Below are 11,512 nucleotides of genomic sequence, written 5' to 3'. Positions count from 1 at the left end.
TATCTTCTGCTTTTTGAAAGCGTACTGATGGGGTGTGCTCAAGGCCATGTCAGGCTTTTGGTAACGGAGTGCACCGCCAGTTCGCGGGAGATCCTCGGATCTAACCCAAGTAAAACAGGAAAGGGGCTCTAGGTGCTGAGCGCTCACTGCCTGAGATGGAGCCACGTGAAGGAAGGGCAGGGGACCCAAAGGCAGAAGCACTCCAGCTGGTCTACTAAAGCTCAAACTTAGAGGGAAAACTTAAGTTCGCAGTGCTTGTGAGAGGCCACTGCTAGCCTGGCAGTGGTGGCGCATGCCTTTAATCCCAGCACTTATGAGTGTGAGGCAGAGGCAGGTGGATTTCTTGAGTTCGAGGACAGCCTGGTCTACAGAATGAGTTCTAGGACAGCCAGAGCTACACAGAGAAACCCTGTCTCGAAAAACCAAGGAAAAAAAAAGAAGAAAAGAAAGGGGGGGGGGGCTGTTGGGATAATCTCTTGTGTACTGTGTAAAGTTGTCTTTATATTATTCAAAAGTACACGGAGAGAGAAATCAGGCAGAAAAACTTCATGCCAGCTGTAGACAATTCATAGAGTGCTTACAGGCCCTTTACAAGGTACAGAAATGGATTGGGCCAGACATGGCAGATCTATGCAACACCTAACCACCATTGCTTCCAACCAGGTGATGAAGTCTGGATCACTGGAAGGGAGATGCTGCCAAGTGCCCCAGACGGGATCAAGACTCCAATGACATCCATAAGATTCCCTAAAGCTAAGACACTGCAGATCTTGACTCTGCTGATTTCTATAGGTGTGGTCCAAAGTAGTCCTATGCCCCGTGAACCCCGTAACCTCACGTGGGTTATAACCAACACTGCTACGGGGACTGTAATTAACTCGACCTCCCACCTCGCCCCCATTGGAACTTGGTTTCCTGATCTTGTTTTTGATTTGTGTGCACTAGCGGATGGGACCTGGGATCCCCTGGGCCTCGTATGGGGGTGTCAACATCCAGCTCAACACAGTGAGCTTCGGAGAGCGCCCTTCTATGTCTGCCCTGGAGCGGGGAGGTCTCCACAGCAGGCGGCTACCTGTGGAGGGCCAGAGTCATACTTCTGTGCAGATTGGGGTTGTGAGTCGACTGGTTCCATCTCCTGGACGCCACCGATAAAAGATGACCTCATCAAGGTCCAAAGGAGCCCTGGATCGGAATCCCAAGGATGGGGGTATGGATTGCAGTCCAAGCTGGATGCAAATGATCTTGGTGGGCCATGTTCCTCCAACTGTAACCCCATTACAGTTCAGTTCACCCCCAAGGGAAAAGAAAGCGTGGGATGGGAAATGGGAAAGACATGGGGACTAAGACTGTATGTGTCTGGATATGACTATGGAGTAATGTTTACGATCCAACTCTCTGCCAGACAGGGGATGCCTTTAGGCCCTAATCCAGCCCTGCCCCCTGTTGGACTCACGGTGACTCAATCACAACTCACAGTCCCCATTTCTCAGGAACTTAGACCCAGGTCTGGACCATGGGACTTGCTTAAGGCCGCTTACCTGGTATTGAATAATTCTAAGCCAGAGCTTACAAGTAAATGTTGGCTCTGCTTGGATGCCCAGCCACCCTATTATGAAGGAATAGCCGTTCCCGGAAACTATACCACCTCTACTGACAACAAGGACTGTCGTTGGCAGTATCCAGGTAAAGGGAGACTAACCTTAGAGCTAATTCAGGGAAAAGGACTCTGCTTTGGGACAATACCCCACAGCCATAGACATTTATGTAATAGCATCCAGGAAGCCCCAGACAGGGATGCTTACATTATACCCCCCATCAATACATGGTGGGCATGTACTACTGGGCTGACATCTTGCATCCACACCCAGGCTCTTAACCTCACAAATGGATTTTGTGTACTGGTCCAGCTTGCCCCTAGAATTCTTCATTACTCTGATGAGATAGGAACCAGACTATCCCCATTCCCAGCCGCTCGAGCGAAGAGGGCTACCTTTGCCGAGATCCTGGGTGCCTCAGCCTTCGACTTCCAGGGTGAGAATTATTATAAAGTGTTGAGCTCTGCCATAGATGCAGATTTAATGGAACTAGGGAAATCCTTATCCAAGTCCAAAACCTCATTAACTTCTCAAAGGGAGGCCGCCCTTCGAAATCAGCGGGAACAAGACTTCCAATCTCTGCAACAGGATGGACTGTGTAAACCTCTGGGGGAAAGGTGCTGCACCTTTGTCGATAAGTTAAAGCATGTGAGGGAGTCATTGGCTAAGGTGAGGAAACGTCTAGAAGACAGGGAAAGGGAAAGGGAACAGGGTCAGCCTGTTTGGATTACAGTTATTGCAACTCTGTCTGGATTCTTGGGCCTGGTCATACTCATTGTGATATGCAAGCTCTATGTTGTTAACCCCCTGATGGATTCATCAAGGACCGGGTCTCCACCGTCCGACACGTATTAACATGCTAACCCTTGGATTCTGCTCAAGGGTTTGAGATGGACTCTTAAGGTGAGAGAGAGTGATCCTAATTTACTCCATTTTAAGACAGGCTGCCATGTCAGGCCTTAAGTTTCAGTTTAGTCTCAGAAAAGCCATAAAGAATGGGCAGCCAAGCCAGGTGCGGTGGCGCACGCGTTTAATCCCAGCACTCAGGAGGCAGAGGCAGACGGATTTCTGAGTTTGAGGCCAGCCTGGTCTACAAAGCGAGTTCCAGGACAGCCAAGGCTACACAGAGAAACCCTGTCTCAAAAAACAAACAAAAGAATGGGCTGCCATCCACAGCCACCCTGACAACTGGGGGTGGGGTAGCTTGTTGCGGCCTGCCCGCAGTCCACAACACGAACGGTTCAACTGAGAATGGCAGTTCAGGCTGAAAAGAGAGGAATCTAGACGGGGCGGAAGAAAAGAATGGAGCCAAGACAACAAACGTTCTGATCAAGGCTCAATTTTACTAATTCCAGACACTCAGTTTATAAAGGAAGGGGGAGGGAACCCAACTTCCCGCCAAGTAACTCAGGGTCCAGTAGCAGGACGAACACGTGTGTGCCTCCAGGCAGCAAAGGCAGGTTCCAGCAGTGGGCGTGGCAGGACGAATGAGCCGGTAGCTCCACCCTTGAGCAGGCAGGTTCCAGGCTGGGGGAAGGGAGGCCACAGTAGCTAAAGCCAATTTGAAGAAAGCCCTTATGAAAGGGCACTTTTTCCTTCAAGGTATAGACCAAATCGAAATGTACAGACACCCCTCACTATGAACACAAACAATCCTGGTGTAAATTAATAACTACAGTTAGAAATCTAACTGGCTTTAAAAGGAAAAGAGAGCCTGCAGTCTCTTTGTGGTTGCCATTTTATATAGATGATCAACTATTGAGCTTTGGTCTGTTATGCTTTGTAATGCTTAGTGCAAGCCCTGCTCTGTTATGCTTTGTTATGCTTAGTGCAAGCCCTGGTTGCCGCAGAGACCCAAGTGATGTTATGTGACCTTGACCCTAAGTTACTTCTGGTTGGTGAATAAAGATGCCTGCAGTCAATAGCTGGGCAGGAGAGACCAGGGTGGGGTTTAGGGTTCCTGAGCTTGGGGTTGTAAGAGAAGCACCAGGAGGGCGGGAAGGTGAAGGGAGGAGGAAGCGGGCGTGGATTGGGTGAGTTGTGAAATGATGGCCATGTGAGTTGGCTAATTGGAGTTAAGAGCAACCCAGACGGAAACATGAGGAATTAGATAATGGCTTACTGGCTGGGGAGTAGGCATACTAGTGTAGAGGATAGATATCTGCCCAGCTCTTGTGCTGACTAAGGCTTGTTATAAATAAAGAGGTTGTCTGTTTCTTTTATCAGGGAAGTAAATGGTCAAAGGTAGGGTAGAAACCCCTGTGGCTCTGCATTTGGTTTCTCTGCTGGGGGGTTGGACTGCTGCTTGGGGAGGTGAAACGCAGGGGCACCAGGCTGCATCTCTCTCCCCACAATGGGATGCCAGGTTCATGTGATGCCTCTGACACAGAACTCACACAGCCTAAGATATGGGCCCTAGCCTGTGGCTCTCAGACCCCTGGGTGCAAAGATGCTGCTGGGAACTGCGAAGAGTTGAAAACTGGAGTGGAGGGCCTGAGATGAGCCCTGGAGGGTGGTGGGAGGCTGGCTTAGCTCTAGAAGCGTGGAAAGGCCTTCTACGGGAGACTTGGGTACAATTCTGTATGACCAAGGACTTCCCCCATGACCATCTTTAAGGAAGGAGACAGCCTTTGCTTGTCTAGACTATTCATGGTGGAAAGGGTGCATAAATCTTTTTTTTTAATTATATATTTTATGTGAGTGCACTGTAGCTGTCTAAAGACACACCAAAAGAGGGTGTCAAATCTCATTAGGATGATTTTGAGCCACCATGTGGTTGTTGGGATTCGAACTCAGGACCTTCAGAAGGGCAGTCAGTGCTCTTAACCAATGAGCCATCTTTCTAGCCCAAATAAACACATCTTTAAAAAAAGAATAAGCAGGGCGTGGTGGCGCACGCCTTTAATCCCAGCACTGGGGAGGCAGAGGCAAGCAGATCTCTTGAGTTCGAGGCCAGCCTGGTCTACAAAGTGAGTTCCAGGACAGCCAGGGCTACACAGAGAAACCCTGTCTCGAAAAACCAAACCAACCAACCAACCAAACAAACAAAAAACCCAAATACCAAAAACAAAACAAAAAGAATAAGCTGCATAAGTCAACCATTTCAGGCCAGAGAAACTCATCTGTAGAGTGTATAAACAGCACTGTTCTGGAGACAGCCATCGACAGCCCAGATATCAACGTCAGAGTGGCTTCAGTAGTTGGAAGAGACAAACAGGAATTTTGACAAGCTGATGATCAGAGGCCAAAATTAAAGGGTTTCTTGTAAATGATACTGAAATTAAAGGCTTGATAGACACAAAAGCAGATGTAACAATGATTTTACCAGAATTATGGCCTATTTGGGAGGTTTCTAGGGGTTGGGACATTATCCCAGGAAAAAAACAAAGTGTGAGATGCTTAAGGATCAGAAGGTCACATAGAAAAATTAAAGCTGAATGTGGCAAAGATAGCCATGATTTATGGGGGTGTGATATGTTGCAGCAATAGAAGACAGATTAGCATTCTTTCAATCTCAGAAATAATCCATAGAATAAAAGATGCTTCTGAGGGCTGGAGAGATGGCTCAGCGGTTAAGAGCACCGACTGCTCTTCCAGAGGTCCTGAGTTCAAATCCCAGCAACCACATGGTGGCTCACAACCATCTGTAATGGGATCTGATGCCCTATCCTGGTGTTCCTGAAAAGAGCAACAGTGTACGCTCATACATAAAGTAAGTAAATCTTTAAAAAAGGGGAGAGGGCTTCTGAAAAAAAAAAAAAAGGTATTATCAAGAACAGTCCCAGACTGTCCAGGTTGTCCATAGGCTGGACACAACAGGTATTGGCCTTTCTTTTTTTTTTTTTTCCAAAGATTTATTATTATATGTAAGTACACTGTAGCTGTCTTCAGACACTCCAGAAGAGGGAGTCTGATCTCGTTAAGGATGGTTGTGAGCCACCATGTGGTTGCTGGGATTTGAACTCAGGATCTTCGGAAGAGCAGGCGGCACTCTTAACCACTGAGCCATCTCTCCAGCCCGGTATTGGCCTTTCAAAGGTACCGCCTGCCCTACCTTTAAAATAGCTGGCAAACCTATATGGGAGGACAAAGGCCTGTGGTATTAGAATAAACTACAGGCACTAAAATAGATGATACAGAAGCAGCTAAATGCTCAACACAATGAAGAATCCACCAGGCCATGGAGTTCCTCTATGTTTATTATTTTAAAGAAAGGAATTGGGAAAATGGAGGATATTAACAGATAAGTCAGATGATTCAGCCAATGGGCTCTTTTTTGTTGTTGTTTTCTTCAAGACAGGGTTTCTCTGTGTAGCCCTGTCTGTCCTGGAACTCACTCTGTAAACCAGGCTGGCCTCGAAGAAGTCAGAGATCCACCTGTCTCTGCCTCCCAAGTACTGGGATTAAAGGTGTGCACCCACCCCCACCCCCGAAATGGGCTCTTCATAGCTTGGAATCTTTTTTTTTTTTTTTTGGTTTTTCGAGACAGGGTTTCTCTGTATAGCTCTGGCTGTCCTGGAACTCACTTTGTAGACCAGGCTGGCCTTGAACTCAGAAATCCACCTGCCTCTGCCTCCAGAGTACTGGGATTAAAGGCGTGCGCCACCACGCCCAGCTTTTATAGCTTGGAATCTTATTGCCTTCTTTATTACCTGATAGTAATTGTGGTCAACCTACTCTCCCCTTTCCCCTAGCTAGCCTGCTCCTATGTCAGACTTGGTGGTAACCCTCTTTTTCCGATGTTAATAATAAATTCCAAAAATACTTCAAACAAAAACATCTTCCCATCTTCTTCTGCTAAGTACAGTTACATTCATCCTTCTCAGACCAGCCCGCTCTCTCCTGGTCACTCCTTAGCCAGTAAGAGTGCCATCACTGAGCCCTTGACTGTTTCATCCCTCACCACAAAAGAAACATCAGCAAATAACCTGATGGGCTACAGTTTAAATTTCCCAATACCCCATAGAACACCTTAAACACATTCTCAAAACTTCCTCCTCTTGTGCCTCCGTAAACTTCACACCCCTGCTATACAACAATTGGGCACCAACCCCCGATGTCCTAAGGCCAGTGCCTTCTAGCAGCCTGGCGTCACCCACATCTCATCATTTGGTATGCAAAAATTTGTATTTGTTACCATTGATACCTATTCCCATTTTAAAAAACTAACTAATCTCGTGTTCTTCACTTTTTCTACTATGGGGGTCCCTCTCCATATCAAAACTGATAATAGACCGGCTTTCAGGAGACATCTATTCCAAAACTTTTACAAGACTTGGAAAATTGTCCACCATTCTGGTATCCCTTGCAGCCGTCAGGGCCAATGACACATGTCCACACAGAGGCTCCTCCTCTCCTTCTCATGGCTCTTTTTACCCTGCTTGACACGGGTGCTATGGCTAGCCCTGTCCTCTTCCTGGTATGGTCTGGTGGTTTTATGTCGGGAGGAATCTGTCAGGACAGTAGACTACTCACTAGCAGGAATGCCAGGAGTCCACACAGATTGTGGTATAGCAGCAATGTCCTGGATGACTGTTCCTTTCCGACAAAGAGATCCATCACATCTCAAGGATGCTGATCCTTAGAGTGTGCTGATTGTACACCTGCAGGCTAGAAGAGGGCTTTACTAAAGGTCTCACTAATCGCAAAAAGGGGGAATCCATCTGCCTTCCGGACAGTGATGCGGAGTATTCCATAACACATTATGAAGACGCCTAGCATGGTTGATGGTGTACGGGGTGGGGGTGGGGGGGGTTGGACAAGTTCTACCAGTTCCTTGCCAGGTATCCTGCTGCTGTCTTGCATAGCTCCTTGTACCCACCACAGTCACACCCGTGTTAACTCATCATAACATTGTTCTACAGGAAAATAAAACAGTGGAACAAATGTGATGAACAGCATCCTGGACCCAACACATCCAGTATGTTGCTGGCTCCTTCCTGTTCGCCACACACCTAAATGTTGCCCACTGTTTCTTTTCCACCTCCAGCACTTATGCCCTCCTTGCTTCAGAGCCCACAAATACTTCTGTGATAACACCAGCCAAGAAACGACACCTGTCCGGACCTTCTGGACATTCCCCTATTTTGGTCAAATATCTATCCTACCTCTGCCTTTCTCCTGGGCCCAACAGACTGCCAATGTCAGACTGTTACTGCCTTGACTTGTACATTGCCCCGCTTCTTCCTTTGGTGTAAAGGAAGAAAACTCCCTGCATAGACACCACCACCACCACCCCCCTGCCAGGGTTTCGTAGTCTGGTTGTGATTATTCCCCCAGTTTAACTCTAGGAGGAAGAGAAGACAGAACTGCTGCTACAAACTCTGCTACAGTCAGAGATGAGATATTCAACCCTTTATGAGTAGGAACAGGAATTAATACCCCCCTTGGATCTGCTGGAGCCCTGACAGCTGCCGGCATCCAGACTTCACCAACTGGGTGGAGACTTCCCTTTGCATGAGCAGGATAGAAAAAGGTTTGCTACTTATAATAGTTGTCCAAGGGCTGGTGAGATGGCTCAGCAGGTAAGAGCACCCGACTGCTCTTCCAAAGGTCCTTAGTTCAAATCCCAGCAACCACATGGTGGCTCACAACCATCTGTAACAAGATCTGACTCCCTCTTCTGGTGTATCTGAGGACAGCTACAGTGTACTTACATATAATAAATAAATAAATCTTTAAAAAAAAATAGTTGTCCAATAAAGAGATATAATTGCAAAGTCTTACCACAAAGAATGTTAAACAGTCATACCTCATGCCAATATTTTGTACAAGAGCTGTGGGAAATAATTCATAACAGTTCAATCTAAAATTTATCATATGGATATGTGGCTGGCTAATTTGGATGGAGATACCTTTAAAAACTTGACAAAATAGGGGCTGGAGAGATGGCTCAGAGGTTAAGAGCACTGACTGTTCTAGAGGTCCTGAGTTCAATTCCCAACAACCACATGGTGGCTCACAACCTTCAGTAATGGGATCCAATGCCCTCTTCTGGTGTGTCTGAAGGAAGCAACTGGGTACTCAACATACCAATAAATAAATCCTTTTTTAAAAATTGATGAAGTAAAGAGAATTTTGCCTTGTTGGTGATAACAATTTGCTTCTGGAGAAAATACAAAAGAGATTGTATTAATCATCTAGGATATAAGATAGCTTATAGAAAATTCAACCACAGTAAGTACAAATCAGGAGACAATTATAAACTTAATGAATTTCAAAAATTGTTGGGAGATATTAATTGGCTGAATTAACTACTCAAGAGCTAAGTAATTGGTTGAATTAACTACTCAAGAGCTAAGTAATTTATTTCAAAGCTTACAAGGTGATTAAGACTTAAACAGTTCATGAAAGTTATCAGCTGGGCTGGAGAGATGGCTCAGTGGTTAAGAGCACTGACTGTTCTCCCAAAGGTCCTGAGTTCAAATCCCAGCAACCACATGGTAGCTCACAGCCATCCATAATGAGATCTGACTCCCTCTTCTGGAGTGTCTGGAGACAGCTATTGTGTACTTACATATAATAAATAAAATCTTTAAAAAAAAAAAGTTATCAGCTAAAGCTGAAAAGGTATTGGCTCTGATAGAAAAGAAATTACAGGCCAGGCAGTGGTGGGGTACGCCTTTAATCCCAGTACTTGGGAGGCAGAGGCAGGTGGATTTCTGAGTTTGAGGCCAGCCTCGTCTACAGAGTGAGTTCCAGGATATTCAGGGCTACACAGAGAAACCCTGTCTCAAAAAAACAACAACAAAAAAAAAGAAGAAGAAAAAAAGCAAAGCACTTACTGGATGCACATATGGATTGTTTGGTTCCAAAGCTGGGTTGTATTTTAGTTATTTTTCCTATTACTCATTGTCCCACAGGAACCCTCAGGCAGAGAGAGAGAATATCTCAGGATGGATATTCTTAGGATAAAAAACAGTGAAAAAAAGGCCTATGTGGAAAAGGTTTCTGAATTGATTCTGAAAGGAAAATTGATATTTTGTCAATTAGCAGGAATAGACCCAGCAGAAATTGTGGTACCTTTTACTAATGCTGAAATTGCCTCATTATGGGCAGAAAATGAACATTGGCAAAGAGGTTCTGGTAATTTTTTAGAGAGATTAACGGTAAATATCCCCAAAGCAAGCAACTTCAGTTTTTGAAAAGTACTAATCAGATTCTCCCTCATATTGTTAAAGGGAAACCAATTTCTGGAGCCCCCACATTCTACACTTATGTAAATAAGTCAGGAAGGGCAAGTTATAAATCAGGAAAAATAAAGTGGCTCAGAGCCCTTATGATTCAATTTAAAAATCAGAGATGTATGCCATTCCTGTATAATATTCAATATTCCTGCATCTCTTAATATAGTTTCTCTATGCAGAAAGAATTTACATATTGAAACTGCTCTACTTATTCCAAATGATTGAGAATTAAAACATCACTATTCAACTACAACAAATAAGCAGAAATAGAAATCATCCATTGTGGCCGAGAGGTGGTGGCACATGCCTTTAATCCCAGCACTGGGGAGGCAGAGGCAGGTGGATTTCTGAGTTCAAGGCCAGCCTGGTCTACAGTGTGAGTTCCAGGACAGCCAGGGCTACACAGAGAAACCCTGTCTCAAAAAAACAAAAATAATCTCCATGCTAACAGCAAAGGTTTAAAGAAAGAGGCTTCTATCACTTGGCAACAAGCCAAGAAAATGATACAATTTCCCACTTGTTCTTGTAAAACCAAACTCCATTGCCTATAAGAAGTAACCCCAAAGGGAACCCTCCCCCAAAGAAATTTGGCAAATGAGTATGTTTCATTTTTCCAGAGTTTAAAAAATTAGAGTATATGTTCCAGACCATAGACACATCTTCGGGATTTCAATAGGTGATTGCTTTAAGTCTAAAAAGGCTGAGTCTGTAGTTATACACACTTTGTGTGTTTTCAGATTAAAAAGACCAGACACATAGCCCTGGTGATCCAGCTTCACAGCCTCCAGAATTGTTTCCTCAAAGTCTGTATCCAGGATAACTTCAACATGCCTTGCTAAGATGGTCCAGTCCCACAGGCTGTTCCAGCCAGGACTTCAATTAAGCCTTGCTCTTTCCCATCACAGGGACTGGACCACAAATGATACAACTAGCTAGCTCTCCCAGGACTTAACCAATATCCCAGTTTTCTTAAGGTCCTCAAAAAATGCTGTTGCCCTCAGGATGTATTTTAAGAGAACAATGCCCCCATTCCTAAGAGGTGGGATGGGTGGGTTTTGGTCATTTGTTGGGTGATGGATATTTTCCATTGTTTAAGGGGGATGGATGGGTCACAAGTTGTTAATGGTCTTAGTCAACCAGGAAACCCAGTAAAATTAGATTCAGGGATCTCTTTCTTTCCTCCTTTCTCTCCTATCTAGTATTAGTGGGAAGGGGGAGGAGAGGCGGTGAAAAGAAAAAGGGGAATATAGAGATGATAGGATAAAAGGGTAATTATTGAATCTACTTCTTTTTTTTTTTTTAAGATTTATTATAATACGTAAGTACACTGTAGCTGTCTTCAGACACACCAGAAGAGGTCATTAGATCTCATTACAGATGGTTGTGAGCCACCATGTGGTTGCTGGGACTTGAACTCAGAACCTTTGGAAGAGTACTCAGTGCTCTTAACCACTGAGCCATCTCTCCAACCCAAATCTACTTTTATATTAATAAACATCAATAAGCCAAATATTTTCCCATGGGTATATTTTTGTATACTGATATACATTCAAGATTATATTTTTGTTTTATCATATTGTATATGTTTCAACTAGTTTAGAGTATTGCACCACTGCAACTCATTTAAAAATCTAAAGTTCTAGCCGGGCGTGGTGGCACACGCCTTTAATCCCAGCACTCGGGAGGCAGAGGCAGGCGGATTTCTGAGTTCGAGGCCAGCCTGGTCTACAA

Source organism: Mus caroli, chromosome 17 (genome assembly GCF_900094665.2).
Source record: "Mus caroli chromosome 17, CAROLI_EIJ_v1.1, whole genome shotgun sequence".
Taxonomy (NCBI): Eukaryota; Metazoa; Chordata; class Mammalia; order Rodentia; family Muridae; genus Mus; species Mus caroli.
This window is presented reverse-complemented; position numbering follows the sequence as displayed.